The sequence below is a fragment of the Amphiura filiformis genome, chromosome 19 (assembly GCF_039555335.1).
Source record: "Amphiura filiformis chromosome 19, Afil_fr2py, whole genome shotgun sequence".
Taxonomy (NCBI): Eukaryota; Metazoa; Echinodermata; class Ophiuroidea; order Amphilepidida; family Amphiuridae; genus Amphiura; species Amphiura filiformis.
The window spans coordinates 32,607,327-32,625,734 of NC_092646.1; positions in this window are offsets into that span (position 1 = coordinate 32,607,327).

The following is an 18,408-nucleotide window of genomic DNA, read 5'->3' on the forward strand; positions in this document are numbered from 1 at the left end:
TGTTTTGTATATTAATTTCTTATTTTTACTCAAGGCACTACTAGTAGAAGGAAAATAATAAGTGGCATCAATTAAATTGCCAACATTTTGAAAATATATAAAAATGCATCTTTCGGTAACTCGTGCTACGCCATATTTAGTGCTATGAAAACGCAATGAAAGGAAAAAAATAGTTACCAATACCATGGTCACATATAAATGCATATTCATGTAGTTGGGAGATCCTCTATTGCTGCCAAGTGGTAGATTTTGCATTACCTTTGCTGGTACAGGGGAAGTGGGCTATGGTAACTCGTGCTACATCGGTAACTCGTGCTACTGGTAACTCGTGCTACAGTTTTTAATGGGTCATTATTATGTGATGGATAGTGTTTTGTATATTAATTTCTTATTTTTACTCAAGGCACTACTAGTAGAAGGAAAATAATAAGTGGCATCAATTAAATTGCCAACATTTTGAAAATACATAAAAAAAATGCATCTTTCGGTAACTCGTGCTACGCCATATTTAGTGCTATGAAAACGCAATGAAAGAAAAAAATTAGTGGGGATTATTTAAAATGTGTTGGATGTTTCTTGAAGACCATATTTCAGAGATATAAAATGTATCAAATTTAAAAGAAAAGTGCCCATGTTTAATAAAATAGGCCCACTTGGAAAATATCTAAGTTGAACAGGAGTTTTTCACTTAAAATACACTCTCCAAAGAAACTTAAAAAAACCCCAAAATGTTAGAAAATGCCGAAAAAGTTTATAACTTGAACCTTACATCTGTTTGGAATAATATAAAAGTTAAAAGAAATATATATTGGCAATTTCATTTTTTTGAGTCATGTCCACTTTTGCTTGGAATTGCCCATATATATGTACATCATCAATACCTATATCAGCAGTAGATACCTACTTCATCAACACATATATCAGCAGTAGATAGCTACTTAATCAACACCTATATCAGCAATAGATATATAGCTAATTCATCAATTACCTATATCAGCAGTAAATAGCTACTTCATCAATACCTATATTAGCAGCAGAAAAGTACTTCATCAGCATCAATATCAGCAGTAGATAGCTACTTCATCAATGCCTATATCAGCAGCAGAAATGTACTTCATCAACCCCTATATTAGCAGTAAATAGCTACTTCATCAATTCCTATATCAGCACTAGATAGCTACTTCATCAATATCTACTGGTATATATCAGCTACTTCATCAAAACAATACCAACAGTGAAAACTACCTCATCAACACCTATATCAGCAGTAGATAGCTACTTCATCAACACCTATATCAGCAGTAGATAGCTACTTCATCAACACCTATATCAGCAGTAGATATAGCTACTTCATCAACACCTATATCAGCAGTAGATAGCTACTTCATCAACACCTATATCAGCAGTAGATAGCTACTTCATCAACACCTATATCAGCAGTAGATAGCTACTTCATCAACACCTATATCAGCAGTAGATAGCTACTTCATCAACACCTATATCAGCAGTAGATAGCTACTTCATCAACACCTATATCAGCAGTAGATAGCTACTTCATCAACACCTATATCAGCAGTAGATAGCTACTTCATCAACACCTATATCAGCAGTAGATAGCTACTATATCAGCAGTAGATAGCTACTTCATCAACACCTATATCAGCAGTAGATAGCTACTTCATCAACACCTATATCAGCAGTAGATAGCTACTTCATCAACACATATATCAGCAGTAGATATAGCTACTTCATCAACACCTATATCAGCAGTAGATAGCTACTTCATCAACACTTTATCAGCAGTAGATAGCTACTTCATCAACACCTATATCAGCAGTAGATAGCTACTTCATCAACACCTATATCAGCAGTAGATAGCTACTTCATCAACACTTTATCAGCAGTAGAAAACTAGCCTACTTCATCAACACCTATATCAGCAGTAGATAGCTACTTCATCAACACCTATAGCAGCAGTAGATAGCTACTTCATCAACACCTATAGCAGCAGTAGATAGCTACTTCATCAACACCTATATCAGCAGTAGATAGCTACTTCATCAACACCTATATCAGCAGTAGATAGCTACTTCATCAACACTTTATCAGCAGTAGATAGCTACTTCATCAACACCTATGTCAGCAGTAGATATAGCTACTTCATCAACACCTATATCAGCAGTAGATAGCTACTTCATCAACACAATACCAGCAGTAGAAAACTAGCCTACTTCATCAACACCTATATCAGCAGTAGATAGCTACTTCATCAAAATCTATATCAGCAGTAGATAGCTACTTCATCAACACTTATATCAGCAGTAGATAGCTACTTCATCAATGCCTATATCAGCAGCAGATAGCTACTTCATCAACACCTATATCAGCAGTAGATAGCTAGTTCATCAATACCTAATAGCATTAGATAGCTACTTCATTAACCATGTTAACACCTATATCAGCAGTAGATATATAGCCACTTCATCAATACCTATATCAGCAGTAGATAGCTACTTCATCGATACCTATATCAACAGCAGAAAAGTACTTCATCAACACTAATATCAGCAGTAGATAGCTGCTTCATCAACACCTATATCAGCAGTAGATAGCTACTTCATCAACACCTATATCAGCAGTAGATAGCTACTTCATCAACACCTATATCAGCAGTAGATAGCTACTTCATCAACACCTATATCAGCAGTAGATAGCTACTTCATCAACACCTATATCAGCAGTAGATAGCTACCTCATCAACACCTATATCAGCAGTAGATAGCTACTTCATCAACACCTATATCAGCAGTAGATAGCTACTTCATCAAAACCTATATCAGCAGTAGATAGCTACTTCATCAACACAATACCAGCAGTAGAAAACTACTTCATCAACACCTATATCAGCAGTACATAGCTACTTCATCAACACCTATATCAGCAGTAGATAGCTACTTCATCAACACCTATATCAGCAGTAGATATAGCTACTTCATCAACACCTATATCAGCAGTAGATAGCTACTTCATCAACAGATATCTACAGTCATTAATGTCAAAATCAGCAGTAATTAGATATTTTATTAACACCTATATCAGCAGTAATTAGATATTTTATTAACACCTATATCAGCAGTAGCAAAATACTTCATCAAAACCTGCATCAGCAGTAGATCTCAGCTTGCAACAACTATATATTAACAGAATAACTAACTAACCAACGACGTGAAAATTACCGTGATTTCTGAGAAATATCTCAAAATAACTCATATCCATGAACAATAAAGAACAAAAAGATAATTTACAAGTTTAACATCTTTTAAATGACAGAGGCAATACAGTATTGTGATATTTTCAATATACCCATAATAGTCATCATGGCCGACGCCGCCGTAACCACATTAAAGCCATAATCTTATAATATGCAATTGGTTAATATTTTTCAAACCTGATTTTTGTTTTGCATAAATATGTAAAGTTTATACATGTCCCAACTTGGAATCGGCCAAATCTGTTGTCTTTTTAGGTCAACATAAAGTTATATATTTTTTATTATGACTTTATATCCTCCCATAGAACTGCATGCTATATGGCCAAAATACAGTGGGATTTCTTCCTGATAATTTGTTATTGCTAATATTATTACAACATTTTGAATAAAATTGAAATTTCACTGAAATCGTACATTATGGCTTTAAAGTAAATTCGAATGAAAACCCTGACGATAATGCATGAGGTAAAAATGGTAGTTGAACAATAGTTGTCGTTGGTAACGTACTACTTAAGATAAAAATAAAAAATGTAAACAATAGTTACAGAAACCACTTTGAAGCGTAGAAGCATCTTAACTTGTCAATGGGCTATTCCATTTAAATTCCACACTCCCCCTGTGGAAGATTTAGCTAAAATCTTCCAAAGAGGGAGTATACGTTTCGAATAGAATAGACAATTGGGTAACTTCCATTTGAAATACTCACTCCAGTTGTGGAAGATATAGGTAAAGCCATAATACAGGAGGAGTATGGGCTTCAAAATGATTAACTATGACCAACTATATTTGAAAAACTTACTCCCCCTGTGGAAGATATTTCCAAAATCTTCCACAGCGGTAGTGTGGATTTCAACTGGAATAGCCAAATCTTTTGGATACCTTGGATAATAGACTATTCTATTTGAAATCCATACACCCCTTATGGAAGACATGACATTAATCTCACACACAAGGGGTGTAAATTTGAAATAAGATTAAGGTTAGCAACGATTTTAAACTGTTGCGATTTGGTAGTTAACATCATCTTGCGAATGGTAGTGAGCTTTGGCAAAAATTGCATTGATCATTTCATAGCGAGTGTGTAGGAAGAATTCAAATATCACAGATATACCTTTTTAGGTCTTGTGGTTCTTGAGTTATGTTGTAAAGAGGGCTGAAACAACAACACTTTTGTAAAACGTACATAACTCATTCACAGCAATAAATCAAGCAAGTTTTCAAAGTATATGATTTGTAGAATGTACTTTTGTAAAACCTCAAGGTGTTATTTTTCAGTAATATATTGAATTAGATAATAAAAATCTATTTTTTTGGCTGCTTCGACCAACAATACCTCGTCTGCCATTAAGATCATGTCTTCCATGGGGGTGTATGGATTTCAAATGGAATAGCCCAACGGGTTTTCCTTGTCGGTTGCTTATGTTTATTGCCTTATACCAATGTTTAGTGAATTTGCCAGTGGGACTGTACATTTTTGTACATCCCGTTTGGGGGTACGAGGAAAACTGCAATACAAATCGGGTTGTTAGGATAGTGTGGCGAGTCTAATTATGCCTCCGATACAGATGGCTTCTACGTGCAATAAACATTATAATGAAATTCTCTTGTTCATTACAGGTGCACTTATATCTGTTCTGAGTTTTAACAACATTGCAAATGGTAAGTAATCACCATTAATTATGTAATTTTGTTGCATACAATGGTTAAAGCAAGAGTTAAAGTCATAATGTGCGGTCTCTTTACATGCTTTAGATGGATTTAGTTGTTTTTTTTAAACTTGATTTGTTTTGGCCTATTTGTAAAGTACCAACTTACACAATAATGTACGATTACATCAAATTTTAATTTTATAATTCTTTACTCAAAAATGCTATGTCAGGAATTGTTTCTGTCCATGTTAACCCGACATAACATGGTAAAGTTTTAACTTAAATCTTAAGTTTAAGTTTTAACTTTTCGCGATCCTAGCATCCTCTTTTTATGACATGTTTCAGTACATATCCACGAAAAAAGCCTATTCCCAAAATTTCAGTTGATTCCGATTTTGCGTTTGCGAGTTATGCATGATTATGTGTATTACACTGCTCCATAGACAATGCATTGTAATTTTGTTCTGGTGCACCAGAACGAAATTCAAATTTCACGATATCTTAGCTAAACGATTTAATCTGCAAGAGATATTTTGTACATAAACATTAGGCCAAAAAAAAAAAAAAAGGTTTGTCTCAGGACCCCGCGCGCATAGCTTTTAAAATGAGATTTAGCGCGTAGCGTTACGCGCTAGTGCTTTTTTTTTTTTTGAATGATAAAACATCGTAGTTTTCAAGAAAAATTACATTTTCGGCACAATCAATTGGCGATCATTTCTGACAAAATGTCAAAAATAAATACTCCAAGAACTGTATGACATGTTCGCTCTGAATACCGATCTCTTGAAACAGTATGCAAGTAACGGCTCTGCGAACGAAATAGCGGGACAATCGACTCTACTTGTAGATCTAGAACACGTCACTGGGAATTCCCCATGTGCAGATATTTTGCTGCTCGATAAGCGATTTCATATCGGTATACCAGAGAAAAGATCATCATTTAACTAATTTTCATACCATGCCGAGTAAATATTGGAGTTTCCTCAACACATAAATGTCAACTTGTTGTACTCCTTACTTACGGTAATGTTTAAATGTAGGACAAAATAGCGGCGCACATCAACATTTGTGGTGCTGAATTTTGCACCAATTTATTGGCACTACTCACAACATTTACATTGTCACGTCGTGTGATCGAAATTTTTCAGAACTTGAACGGGAACTTGAATTATTTAGCATATTTTTAGTATAGGTTAGGGTTAGGGTTTAGGTTAGGGGTTTTAGGAGGTGACGGTTAGAATAGTTAAACCGGGAGTAAGAACTACGTTTGCGTATACCATGTTATTTGGGGCGCCGTTCTTGTTACAAAAAAAAAAAAAAAAAAAAAAAAAAAACGCATAGGACATAGCCTGTTTTTCAAAAAAAAAAAAAAAAAAAAAAGATAGCATAGCACATAGCTTTTTAGCCAAAAGGTCCAGAGACAAACCTTTTTTTTTTTTTGGCCTTATATGTAGCCAGAGGTTTCCAGCGATATAAAAATCTCAACTTTTTTTGAGAAAAGTGGGGGGATGAGGCTGTGGATCATGAAATGCCCCTTTAAATATTTAATCTTAAAAGATACCCCACTGGCTATTTTGGTTGTTTAATGTCATGTGGGACATAATGTCTCGTCGCAATACCACTTTATGTATAAATTGCTCTGTTGATCTGGTAAAAAAAAGGGTAGGCCTACGTGTATGAAATGAAATTTACCTGAAATCGCCGAATTACCGTAGTCTTTAGTTTATGACGATACACGATGAACAGCTTATACAATTTCAAATAGGGAGGTAGACATTTATACGGATATTTACAAGTAAACATATCCCAAAGAATAATACCACCCCCTTTATATTGAGGTAATAACTCACAATCTATGCATCAAATATTAAAACTGAAATAGCAAAAAAGAAGCACAGGTTTGTCTTAAAAACCAAAATTTGTTGCCATGGTGACCCTTGAATGAAACAAATTCCATACACACATATTTATGTTTAGCAAGTTCTATATTTGTTACAGAAACTCACATTCCTCGCAATAACGCAATCTCATGATAAGTCACTTTATTAAATAGACATTGGTAATTGGTAATAAAAATTCAAAATATTATTCACACGTGGGAAATATTGTGCCAAAGAGTCTACTCTCGTGAAAACGGGGGTAGGGGCATCGACCATGTTGGGGGGGGGGGGGGGCCGCTCCTAAAGGGAATAGAGATAGATTTTATTTGGCAATTCAAAAAAAAGAACATTATACGATACATCAGAACAGAATAAATGCATTAAAATACATCACACAACATATTTATAAAACAACACAATGCCAAGGATAGCCCAAGAAAGCCCTAAAAAGGGCTTATTTCCATTGGGGTCCTATTAATAATAAAAACATTAAATACATAAAAAATTATTGCACATTTGGTGAAACAACTGCATATGACAAAATTGCATAATTATGATAAAACAGATTCAAGATAAAAAGTGGCTTTTAACTGCCTTTTTGAACTGTGAATGAGTTGTGGATTGTTTAACATCAATTGGAAGCAAATTCCATTCCTGGGCACCAGTAAAAAAGAAGGTATTGCACTTTTGGCCCTTGGCTTTTGGTACCAAAAAGTTTGTTGCACTGCCCCTGGTAAAGTAATTGTGAGTCTGAGAAAATGTCACAAAATGAGAATTTAGGTACTCTGGTGCAATATCATTGTAGATTTTAAAAACATGATTGAGTTTGAGTTGTTTAACTCTGTCTTCAAATTTCAACATATTCACCTTCTTAAATTGTTCAACACCAATATGGGACCTGGGCTCAAGCTTCAATATGAAGCGAATCAGTTTGTTTTGCATTACTTGCAGCTTCTTTTTCAGCTTTACAGAAAGTGAAGAAAACCATGAAGAGCAACAATAATCAAAATGACATTGTATAAGGGCAGTGCAAAGGGTCTTCCGGGTTTGTTCATTCAAAAAGTGACCTTGCCTATATAAGAAACTTAGTCTACTACACACTTTTTTGATTACTGACTTTGCAATACTTTCACCACTTAGATCTTCATCAAGAGTAATCCCAAGACAGACAAACCATTTTCTGTCAATTTTCCTATATGATTTTCTAAATTTCCTAATCGTTTGGGGGGGAACGTGCCTCCCCCCTTGCCCCTATGACGCTACGCCACTGTTTCCAGTATATTAGAAGGGGGTATCGATTTTCATTATCTAAATCAATAATATTATTGAAAAATAACGATTTGATGTTTTGCACAAGTTCATTCTTCAATCATACTTTGAAAATTTGCTTGATTTATTGTTGTTAACGAGTTATGTAGTTATGTACGTTTGACAAAGGTGTTGTTGTTTCAGCATTCTTTACAACATAACTCAAGAACCACAGGACCTACAAAAGTATATCTGTGATATTTGAATTCTTCTACACACTCGCTGAGAAATGATCAAAGCAATTTTGCCAAAGCACACTACCATTTGCAAGATGCTATGAACTTCCAAATGGCACTGAACAGTTAAAAATAGTTGCTAACCTTAAGATTTCTGCGAGAACATGTAATAAAAGTAATTAATACGGCCTTTGCCTATTTGTTTGAGGTGGTAAGGGGAAAGAAAAAGTAAAGAGAAAAATCTAATAAATGGAAATGAGGATGGTGGATTTTCGGGACTCGCTTTGTATCGATAGATGAATAAAGGAACACGAGGCTACTTGGAACAACATTGCATTGCATGAATTTCAAAAAACCACCCTAGGCATTGACATATTTAAACGTAACTGTAATTATATAAGTTCTTTAAATGAAATCTGTAAATAAAAACCCACCTGACCTTCGGGGATAAAGGTTATAGAAATCACTCTAAATTTAGTCCATGCATCATATATGATGAAAGAATAAGGGACAAACTCAGGAAATATACAGAACATACAACGGACAACTACCGAGCATGTGCATTCGGCATGCACTCTCCATTTCATTTGTGTATGCCAATTTATGATCACACAGCGTCATCATCCCTATATCTTCGTGTCAAAAATTGCCGTGATAGGCAAATCCACTATTTCTTCAACAGCTACGCATGGCGATTTTGTTCAGATAGGCCGAGCCCCGGTGCCGAGCGACTCAGGCTAAGCACATCACTTGAACGATATGAGATACCATAGCGTTTCCATTCATTAGCTGAAGTGACACGTTTTTACGATCTGCGCATGCTCATATAATAATTACCTTCTATAACGTTGCAGACACAAGAAAATTCGATTTGTTGTCAGTTTTCTGTTTTCAATTAACTCACTGGAAGTTATTCTTTCAACGCATATATTTAAAGCCATAATATGTGATTTGCTCCACAGCAACGCCATCAATATTTTTCGAATTTCTACCATTGTAATGGCCATAGGTGTACATAAATGCCAAGTGAAAGACTAAGCCTAAAGTGCTTTAATTGCAGTAAAATTTAACATTTATAATAAAACCGGGTCTCCCCGGTTTTATTTTGAGCTCACTGTGCTGAATAAACACATCGCGTGCGTGTGTACATGTGAATCATTGATCAGTGACGTACCGTATACACTGTTGGCGAGTTTATACACACATTGTAAGCGCTGTCCGTCTTGACGTATAATCTGTGTGCATATCGAAATTGTTTGTTCGTCCTAGCTGTGTAAAATTACGCCAATATTCATGACAATGTGCGGATTAGATAGTGCATCTGTTAAAAAAAACCCAGATGTACCCAAATATGGTTCACATTTAAAATTACGACTTTTTTCAAGTGTACCTTTTTGGCGCAGTAAAGCATTACGCTGTTTATACATTTTCGTATATATATATGGTCGAATCCAACGAAAAGTGTACACGGCATGTTCAGGGCCATAACTTAAAAGTATTAATCAATTGGCATTCGTTTTTGTATTGTGTTTATTCGCCTTGATCATACGCTTCGCGCTATATATAATTAGAACCCCTTCTGTGAAAAACTTAGACACAGAGACCCCAAAACATGCTATTTTTACCCATTTTTTCAAAATATTTCTTACAGTATTTTTAAAAACATCTAGATCAGTTATGAAAAGAAGTCATTGGATTGAATCTAAATTGATTTCCTGAAAGGTGTGTATTCAAAGATTGCCTGTTCAATTTTTCACATATTTGTACATAATTATGAATTTTTGGGATAATTTTTTGAGTGGTATTTTTTACATTACCTACGAATACAATTTTTCATAGCACTAGATATATCTTTAAAAATGGAAATCACTAATAAATGCGCAATTGATACAAGCTTTGATATGTCCAATACTGAAATGCATTGCATTCGGACATCTTTATTATTGTGTTTAGCTGCCAGAAATTCTAAATGGCACAAAGGTAGGTTTGGTAAAAATATGCATTACCTCCGAATACATGTTAAAAGCTGTGCCATTTCCACAAAGTGAGAGAATAGTACACAATAGTTAAGCAATAGGTGCAGGGTAATACACTCTTTATTTCTACCAAGTTTCAATAACCTGCATTTAAATATTTCTGAGATGTCAACAATAAAAGCAAGTATTCGTAGGTAAATTTCGGTAACCGAATGTTACCTACGAATACACTTTGACATCATGACAGTATTGTGAAACATCGCCATTCACGCCAATGCCCATATTGGTACATAACGAAGGTCTGTATGTTTGCTATCAAATCATATGTCAATGAAAGTTGCGAATTCACATACATGCCCACCATGCAAAACTGAATACGGCTTAATTGGTGAAAAATATGTACTGAAATAGACGACAGTCTGCTCATTTGAAAGAAAAATCAGATTCAAAGAAGATTAGAAGGGGATAAATACTTGGATTTGTCAACTGTCATGTGTGCTTCATTTTAAATGTTTACCGACCTTCTGGTGTCTGAGTAATTTGTGTCCAAATTGATTTATTCGAAGGTAACTTTTGACGTTTTTGCTAAGGTTACCTACGAATACCAAGGAAAAAACTACTGTTCTCATTGTCTCATGATCTAGACAACATAATGATGGACCCTGGTATAAAGCTATTTGTAGTTGCCCTCAAACGAAAGGCCACAAGACGTAACTGACTCCAAGATGGACTTCACAAGTCTGCAATAACGGGTTTAAGCGAGTTGTGTGCAATTAAGCAAATTAAAGTCACTTTAGTGCCTTTGTTTCTTACTTCAATCCTCTTTCAACCGCTGTAAACCGACATTATTAATACATGATAGGGTCTAAAGTATCAATAAACTTACATAAAGAAAATAATACATTCAAAGTGCTTTATAAAATGAAGTTTTGATTGCGATATCCACCAAAAGTCTAATTCTTACCTACAAATACTGAAATGTTACTTACAAATACAGCATAATACATGACATGTGTAATGTAGTGTCCCTACCAATGGAAATTAATTGTCAAAAACTTTAAGCGGTACCCCAGGACACTATTATTACCCATATGCGGATTCATTCAACAATTATTTATTATGTAAAATTGCTGATTAACTACTCGTATATCAAAATGAAGTGGTCAAAATCTTGCTAAAAGCATCAAAAAATTTTGATCTAAGGTAATAGCATTTATTCATTTGGACGTACCATCTGAAAGAGATCTAAAACTACCATTTTATTAATTCATTACCATAATAGCAAAATTTAAACCTATAAACTCAATATAGATATTGTTAAATCGCTCATGTTACCTACGAATACCCGGGTTTCTTCACCTTTTCATTGTATAAAGCGTTAGGTGTATGCGTAAAATTCCTAATATTCTTGAAAACATATATCATACTCGTTCTTATACAATGTGTAAATTGATTCATACTCATTTGATAAATAAAATACAGAAACTGACCTAAACTTCATTTTCAAAAATAAACTAGCATAAATTGACTAAGATCATATTGATCGCGTTATAAAAATAAAAACAAATATTTTCTGGGTGAGCTAGCATTTTCCTGACACCCTGTGGTCTACATTACACGAAAAAAGCGTTAATGGGAATATTCCATTTGTTTTAGGTTGATTAGTATTGCGATAGTGAAAGCATCCTAGTGGTATTCGTAGGTAACATTGGATTTTGATATCACATTTACTATCACACGTCCTGGATTTATTTTTCAAGATTAGTAATGGCACTTTCGGTTCCTATAAGGCCAATATGTCATCAATCAATGGGCAAAAGGAAAAATTGTGGAGACATTTTTATTTCGGACTTTTATTTTGGCCCGTGAACACTTTTGGTTGGATTCGACCATATATATATATATGAGTTGCATGGGCCTGGTATATCCCTTTATATATAGAAAGGCAACAATTCATCAAATTAAAATTCCATTTTATTACAATAAATACTGCCGTGAATGCATGCTTGATAGTGCAAAGGCAAGCAAATATTATCAAAAGACAACAGTTTACATGAAAATTATTGTTTCGATTAGTACGGTATGTAAAAGCTATTATTTTCATCAATATTTCTTTAAATCTTGACATTGATCGATTTCTGCTCTTGATCAATGTTTGTGCACCACAGCTGCTCAGGTCCGTTTAGTTGATGGTATTGATCCCAACGAGGGCCGAGTCGAGATATTACATAATGGCGAATGGGGTACAGTTTGTGATGACGATTGGTCTAAGCAAGATGCGATCGTAGTATGTCGACAAGTAGTAAGTACATCCCATACACCCACATCGATATATAAAATAACTATCCCGTTTTAGAATTATAGAAGCCCAACACTCAGAACTTGTCAAGTTTTGGCAGGGGCACACTTGCCGTATGTCCGTTTAACCATCCACGTCCAGAAAAATTAGCATCGTCAATGTTTTCGTTCAATCAATATAGGTGCCGCGGAACAGAAACTCTTGATAGCCAACACATTCTTCAGAAAGACAAAAAGAGGTATTGGAAATGGAATGACCACTATTAACCAGGAACCAGATAGACTACATATTATTCAGCCAAAAAGGAATTGCGAATAACTGTGAAGTTATCACTAAGAATAGATAGACATTGTTAGCGACCATCTAATGGTCAGGGTAACAATGTGCATCAACACTGAGTTTGCGAGGTTCAATTTCATTAATAATATATAAAAAGAAGAAAAGAATTAACATGTTGGGGTTGAAAGGGAGGAAAAAGGAATTCCAACTGAAGTTGGATACAAGATGCGACCACCTAACAATATCACCGTTGGATGAAGCAGCAAGTACGAGCGTATAGCACCATCAAAGAAACAAGTTGAAATCAAATCAGAGGAGAATAAACAATTGAGAAAACCTTAAGACAAGAAGGAAAGTACTCAGAAAAATAAACAACGCTGAGGAGATTGAAGATGCTGAAATGGTATAAACAGAAAGGAAGAAGAGAAGACAAAGATCAAGAAACAGAAAACATACAAGCATACAAGTGGAAAAGGCTCAAAACCTAGCATAAAACAAGACCCCCAAAAGTCAAAAATTAATAAAGCAAAGCACAAAGATGGAACTGTTACATCAGACAGGTCAAAATTCAGCATGCAGATATGTTTGAGTTTGATACACTGAGAAAGATCGGAATAAATGAAAGTTACATCTACATCCTAGCAGAAATTTACACATATGTCACAGCCAGAATACACATAGATAATGATATCAAGTTGATTTAAATTAAATCTAGTCAACTGGACTTACTATTTATTGACTGGCGACGTTTCACGTCCTGTCCTGGATGCTTCCTCAAGCCGTCTGATATTTCGGCGGCGATTGATCAGTGACCCGTGACGGGGTCACAGAACTGAACGTCGAGGATCTTTTGGATAGCAGAAATGCCCTCCCTGCAGAGATTCCGCTTCACATAAACAGCATAGGAGAGCAAGCGCATCCGGTTGTGGAGACTCGGCTGTATACTCACATCTCAACAGTACCAACCACACATTCGATAACAAGGACGTTGTCATATTGGACAGAGAATCGCGGTGGTTTGAAAGAGGTGTGAAAGAGGCTGTTTATGTGAAGCGGGAGGAGCCATCTCTTAACAGAGGAGGAGGTCTGCGCCACAACTTGGCGGGGCCCTACATTTCTGCTATCCAAAAGATCCTCGACGTTCAGTTCTGTGACCCCGTCACGGGTCATTGATCAATCGCCGCCGAAATATCAGACGGCTTGAGGAAGCATCCAGGACAGGATGTGAAACGTCGCCAGTCAATAAATAGTAAGTCCAGTTGACTAGATTTAATTTAAATCAACTTGATATTTTATTTACCTGGATGACTGAGAATATACACAAATATATAGATAATGATGTTTCTAAGGAGGTGAGAATAGAGAGAGGAATGATACAGGGAGATACATTGTCACCAAAGATTTTCACAGCAGCACTAGAAGAGGTTTTCAAACAGTCCAACCTATATGAAAAAGGAATAAACGTTGACAGGGAGTTGCTATCGGATATTAGCTTTGCAAAATGATGTTGCCCAAACAACAGTATCAAAGGATATGGTAGATCAACTGAATAGCTTATGCAAAGAAGTTATACATGTTGGATCGCAAATGCACAAAGGAAAACACAGCTTCTGACAAATTTTGAGACAAAAGAAACAATCACAATAGCGAATCATCAGATCATTTATTCAAAAAAAAACTAATATTTTGGTGGGTTTTTTTGGGGAGGGGGGAATCCATATCTTCAATACGAAAGGTAAAATTTTTCAATTGATCGTCGGCTTTTCATCCCAGCTACATACACTTTAAGAACATATCTTGCTTGCTTAAGATGAGTGTTGTCCTCGAACTACAACAGCACGCCAAATCCTTCTGTCCTGCATGGCCGTTCCCAAATCCATAACATTCAGTCCAGTGTCCTGTTTCAATACATCCATGTATGTTAGAGGGGGTATACCAGGTTTTCTGTTTCCATGTTTTAGTGTCCAATGGATCAGCTTGGCTACAGGCTCATTTTTGCTTCTGTATGCGTGCCCAGCGAAACGTGTCCTCCTCTCTCTGATCTTCTGTGAAAGTTTCGGTAGGTCGCCATAAAGTTCTTTGTTCGTGAAGTGCTGTTTCCAATTGATGTTGTATACTGCTCTAAGCATTCTTGTGTAGCAACCATCAAGTTCTTTACATAGTCTGGGAGACATTGTCCATGCTTCACATCCATAGGTAAGGACGGATTCGACGGTAGCAGCAAATAAACGGGTCTTGAATTTCCTTGGGAGAGTTAAACTCCAGATTTTGTTGAGGCTGTTACATGCTCTCCATGCAGCTGCTTTGCGTGTTTTTACATCTTTTTCCGTACTAGCCATCCATCCACCCAAATCGGTCACCTCATCTAGTTTGGTGCCGTTGTTTGTCTGGATAGATGTCTGTTGACTATGGTTGAAAGACATGAACTTTGTTTTTGAAGCGTTCATTCATTTCAGGCCAACTTTCAACAGATGATTCAACCCTTTGCAGTAGCTCTTGTGCCTGGTGGATTTCCTCCTGAGGGCCAGTATGTGGCTTACTGTTGTTCGGCCAACCCTGAAACCATTCTGGTTGATCCTCAGAACTTTGTCTACTTCAGGCCTGATCCTGGTGAGAATCATTTTGTTGAATATCTTGGCTACAACTGAGCTTATTAAGCTTATCCCTCGATAGTTCCCTGCTTGACTAAGATCTCCTGACTTAGGAATTGGTACTATGTTGAGGATAGACCACTGGTCAGGCTTGCTTCCTTTAATCAGTGCATTGTTGCAAAACTCCAACACTATGCCATCCAGAGCACATCTTTTAAGTACATCGGGCGGAATACCATCCTCTCCGCAACTCTTTCCTTCTACCAGTGCAGTCTTTGCCTTTGCATATTAAGAACATATCACTAGTTTATAAAGTTTACTTCGAGGACTGTACCAAAAATATCAATGTTTAATTATTTGCCATAAAATGTGTATTATATCGTTAATTTAAAAAAAAAAATCAAAATTATTTGATATCACAAGGACATTCTTCGTATTCAGAATGCAATTCGATATGTCCCATGCCCCACAAAAAATACTGGCCAAACGCTCATACCAGAGCCCTTATTATATACACAGCTTTTGGCTGAACGTACCACTAGCAGGCTATAAACAATGACAAAGGTACCAAAACCAATATACATGATTTATTTGATCGTCAGATGGGAACAAATCATGGCGTCTTACAGGCAGAAGCGTATGCCAGCGCTTGGTTTGGTCAAGGTTCAGGAAACATTCTACTTGATAACGTTCAATGTACCGGTAATGAGAATTCCTTGAATGAATGCAATCATGCTGGATGGAGATTCAATGATTGTACACATGAGGAGGACGCTGCCGTTATCTGCAGAAATGGTAAAGGAACTTTGTTTAAATTTCAAGATAAGTGATAGATTCTGAACTTACAGTAAGGGGTGGTACAATAATTATAAGGGGGGAAGCATTTTTGACAGGCCTCAGAGAGGGCGGTAAACACTTTGGGCAAGTCAAAACTAATTTCACATGAAATATTTTGAAAAAATTTGAGTGAATACATACAATTTTGTGTTTCCATTTCTTTATTTCTTTATTTTAAATAGACACCTCCACTGAAGTCCGTTTAGTAAATGGTTCTGTCCCTGGTGAAGGTCGCGTCGAGATCATGTATCACGGTGAATGGGGCACAATATGTTATGCTGGTTGGCCACTTAATGACGCCGCCACCGTAGTGTGCCGGCAGCTTGGTTGGTTTGGTGTGGCTGAAGGTCATCGTAGTGAGCGATTTGGTGAAGGCACTGGTAACGTATTTCTGGATAACGTTGAGTGTAATGGTACGGAGAGTAGATTGACTGAATGTCAGCATACAGGATGGGAAGACAGCAGCTGCGATGGACGGCATGGACGTGATATTGGCGTTATTTGCCGAGACCGTGAGTTGTAGATTACTGCACAACAGCATTTTTTTTAATTGCCCGTTGCCGTAAATTGGACCAGTTTCTGCGATTTATTCTGCATTCGGTCACGTGATACTGATTTAGCGGGCTCAGGGCAAGATCCCGGTTGCAGCATTTGCATGAAATTGCATCTCTCATTTTGAACAGGCAAGTACCGATTACTTCACACTGATTGAAATGAAATGAAATAAATGCATTATCATAATCGTGCTATCTCAATTATTCTTTATAGATTATGAAATATGTGACCTTGACAGTGTCATGACAATAAATCCTAAAGAAGTCCTTCGCTTGGCTTCGGACGGTTTTTCGGAAAATCCAAATAAAAAGAATCACGACTTTTGTATCACTATCATTACTTCAAGCGGCAGTGGCTTCTTCAGCATAAAACTGTTGAATACTGATATATCAGCAGAAGATTCGTTGGGAATAGGCAATGGCATATATCCATCATTTCACACAGTAGTCTATGCTTTAAGTAACCAAGCAGGTACTCCTGCCAGGGACAATTATCCACAAAGTATTGCCCTTATGGATAATATTATCATCGGTGGACAAATGTGGGTCTTATTTGCAGAAGGCGTCAGCGTCGGGCTTGAGTTGAATCAATACGAAACTGCTACGATTGGGTTCATGATTGAAATCACTCGACGAATTTCTGGTATATGTAAAGATTCAGCTAATGGCGAATATGGGCTCCCATAAAATCCCCACCAGCAAACAGAGGGCGCGGATCCTTAATTTTCAGAGGAGGGATCTCCCTTCTGTACGTGAAATTATTCACCACTAGAGAAGCCCATGTGCGCCATTAGGCGAATCATTACTAAGTTATTTTTATATATCATTTCAAAACACTTACATAAGGTACTGTGCCATCCCCGGGCGCCATCAATATTCACCTTTAGTTAATAATGACTCTATTTATTCTACAAGCATCAAACAACCGTATGCTAACGGGTTCAGCTTTATGACAATCACACTCCAGTACTCCACACCTGCACACACATCCTCCACCTTATAATAAAGCTGACAATTATTATGTTAATACCAAAGAGCTTTTAATAGAAATAGAGTCGCAATAGATTATATAATGCTTTGTTCGTTTGATGCCGATTAGAAGTTGTGACAGGCTATTCATAAAAGTGGTACCATTTTTTCTAACAAAGGGGTTCCGCCATTAAATTGGTCACTGATCCGGGATCATATTAACGCTCTACACAACAGGCGAGTATCAATAAGTGACCACAATACAGTCATGTGTAAGGGCAGTCGTGTGTAAAGTGGTACCATTGTTCCCACGTATCCCAATATATCCCAGTCTATAAAGGAGGCTTTAGCTGTCGATGCAATCATCTTTACCACCCACCTGACTTTAGGCGCTTCATTTAAATAAATGCTTTTGCTGTTCGATTAAACATTAGAATGTATGAAGGCTGCCATTTCCACATATCTACATGACACTACATATTGGTAACCGCTATAGACGAATCCAAGTAGCCAAGTCATGGTCAGGATTTGGTCGGACATCTTTGGGTAGCCGGTAGCACCAACCTGGTGTTTTAAGCGTCCAATTGCGCAAATAAAAGCCGCCTAACACCTAGAGAAG